The sequence below is a fragment of the Meleagris gallopavo genome, chromosome Z (assembly GCF_000146605.3).
Source record: "Meleagris gallopavo isolate NT-WF06-2002-E0010 breed Aviagen turkey brand Nicholas breeding stock chromosome Z, Turkey_5.1, whole genome shotgun sequence".
Taxonomy (NCBI): domain Eukaryota; kingdom Metazoa; phylum Chordata; class Aves; order Galliformes; family Phasianidae; genus Meleagris; species Meleagris gallopavo.
In genome coordinates this window covers 47971258-47974592 of record NC_015041.2, presented here as the reverse complement: position 1 = coordinate 47974592, position 3335 = coordinate 47971258, and positions in this window count along the sequence as shown.

Below are 3335 nucleotides of genomic sequence, written 5' to 3'. Positions count from 1 at the left end.
AAACCTTAAACAGAGTGCTGTGTTAAACAGTGTTCTGCTATAATGCTAACTAAATAGGCAACAATAAAATGAACCTCTCAAAAATTTGTTGGATTTGTCAAGGTAGAAATAACTTGTCTCATTGTTTATTTGGTTTATTTGTAGGATATTGCAGTAAGCACACTTTGAATGCTTAAACAGCTTTTAATGCGTTTTTACACTGTTAAATTTTTTCATTTGCAGAATCCTGGTGCGTCCAGTTCCAGCTGGTCAGAAGTAGATGTGCTGATCCTGGCTGGAACAATTGGCCATGTTTTGAGTTTGGGAGCAAGCAGTTTTATAGAAGAAGAACATCAAACCTGGTATTTTCTTATCAATACCCTTTGTTTGGCTCTGTGTCAGGAACTCTGTAGAAATTATTTTCTTCTGAAAGAATGTGACCTTCAGCTTGGCACCACTGTGAAACAAAATTTTGATCGTATTGGAGAAGCCTCAGAATGCAAGAATATAGATGTACAAGCAGCAAGTAGTTCAAAACTAGGCAAGGCTGCATATTCAGCTGAATCTGTAAAAGGATCAGATAAGTGGATAAGCTTAGCAAGTCCATGGATCATTCTTATTTGCTGTCGACTGCTTCGGTCTTTGAATCAGACAGGGGTCCAGTGGGCTCATCGGCCAGACTTTGGGCACTGGTTGACAAGGTGGGTAACAGATTTATTTTCATACTTTCTATGTTATTTAGAAGTTAATGTGTGGGGTTTTTTTTAAGTATGTGAACATTTCTCTACAATCTCTATATTAGAAATTGCTGTAAATACGAAGGGAGTAAACAGTGAAGCAGCATGAGGAATTTTTCAGCACAGGAGTTATTCCTCAGGTACTATCAATGGATTATAATCTTAGCCCTGTGCCATGACTTATCTAATTAATGTCAATTATACACGATAGGTTTATCAGAGGCAAAATTAAACATTTTCTGTGCCTAAGTCAAATGAGGCTGGTTTGGGAAATTAAAAAACACGTAATAAAATTAAATTCTTAATTTAAAAGCAGAAGGTTCTGCTCAATTCCAGATTTCATTAAGTTGTAGGAAAAGGTACTGCACAAAAGAGTTTTTCCTCATCTCTCACAGTCATTTAATGTGTGGGTGGAAAACTGAAGGAATTTTTCGAATGTAGTATAGAAGAAATAGGGAATTTCTTAAAACTTGAAGCTTTTTTTTCTTCAACTGCCTTTTAGTATTGTGAAGTACTACCGCCACTATTCAGTGACAGAAAGTACTTAATATTTGAACTGTTTTCTGGATGTTGTTCGGTAGATGGAATTGCAACACCTTCCAACTGACTAGTCAGTGTTTTGCAGACAGCAGATGGGGAGGCTTTTTGTAAGATAGAGATTTCCTGCCAGTATCTTACAATGTGTTGAAGAAATGTCATTCATCATTCATTAATAGAGAGATGAGTAAATCAACCAGTATGAAACTCGTTACATATTGGCAGCCCCACAGATAAAATGCCAATTGCTATGACAGGCATGAGTGCTGAAAGACATGACTTATGAGGAAGTTTATTGCATTATCGGAGCTTTCACCGTACTTCCTCTTGCAATGCAGTGAGGGATTGAGGAAGGATTGTTATATACAGTGCTAGTTACAGGAGACTCTTTCATTGTGAGGTAAGTCACTATGTGACCAGCCCTATAGTAAATACAGGATTAAGTGTGATTCACTGTGACTGGGAAGATTATTATGACTATTATTATTATTGTTATTGGTTATTATTTTTAAAGATTAACCCCCAATATCTTCCAAAGATTTAGTTGTTGAATAACTTTCTGGTTCAGATGTCTTCTTCAGGATGTCAACTCTTTTCTTTACTATTATAATGCCAGGGAAGAAGACTTGATATTCTTGTAGCTAAAAAAAAAAAAAATTAGTGTTTTTTTCCAAAGATGTGCTATTGCTGCTGTCATCCCCAGGAATGTTTATTGACACTTGGAAATATTTCCAACCTTCTCAACATTGTGGACTTATCACCAAAGATAGTGTACCAGTTAAGTGCACCTTCACCTCGCCACTTCTGACTTCGTGGTGCAAAGTGTGCCTATGTAGAGCAGCAAACTCTACTCTAGTAGGGACGTGGGGACATCACAGGAAGAATGCAGTCTGAGGCCAGATCAGATGCTTCTAGGGCTTCCTGAATAATAATGAAAGCTGGGAAATCCTTTAAGTTCAGTTCTAACACTCTTACTACATTGGTGGTTGTCTACACCTCTTCCGGCATAGTCTTTTTGTTTCTTTTGAGTTGAGGGGTGGGAGAAGGAATTTATTGTATTGTTTCATTTTTTTTCTTCTGAATTTGAGCACTTCTACTTGTTGAGATTTCTGTTGGCCTACTTATTCTGTTGAGGTCTCTCTAAATGGCACACAGCCATCTGCTATACCAGCTGCTCTTTCAGTTTTGCGTTGTTTGCATTTGCAAGCTTGCCCTCTGGGCTGTTAAAGAAGATGGCCCTAGTGTGAAGCCCTGGGGTTGGATGCTAGTGAGTGGTCTCCAGGTGGAGTGGTCTCCAGTTGTGCTGCTGATGAGAACGCTGGGCAGCTGAGCCAGTTTTCAGTCCACCTCTCTGTCCACTTACTTGATCTGGGGACTGCACGGATGTGCCTGTGAGGATCTTGTAGAAGTAAAAGCCTTGTTAATGTTCTGATAAACAACCTTGCCTTCACTGCACCCTTCAGTGAGCTAGTCATCACAGAATTCTATCAGATTGATTGACAATTACCTTCCCCTTCATAAATTCATAACAATCATGTAATTAAAGCTGTATGACTCCTTGGTGAGAAGAGCTGAAGTACTGGCAGCTAGGTATCAAAACTGAAACTTACTGGTGAACTGCTTCTTGTGTTTCTCTCCTAAGTTTCTCTCCTAATTATAACATCATATTTGGGTGTATTTGCTTTGATCCTGAAGTAAGTAGAAGAGAAAAGGTCCTACAGCTATAGCCATAGTCTGTCATTGCTTGTTTGGTAGTAATGGTATATTAAAAGAGCTGTTATCTTACCAGGCAATGTACCTGTTGTCATGTGTTTCCTATCACAGGCCCTGTGTTTTACCAGCAAAGCTGTTGCTTTGTCTGTATGGTGAAATAACTCACTGAACTGGTATGGCTGGTAAAATATCCCATTGTGGTGCAGAAAACTAATCTTTTAGATGAGATGGATCATGTCCCATTCTAGTTTACCATGCAGCTTAACTGGCAAATGTTCTGCCACAATATATGGACTGGATAAGTAAGGGAAAGAGTGAGTGTGCAAGCCAGCACTGTGGCTGTCCAAATTCATTTGGAAAAAAAGAAAA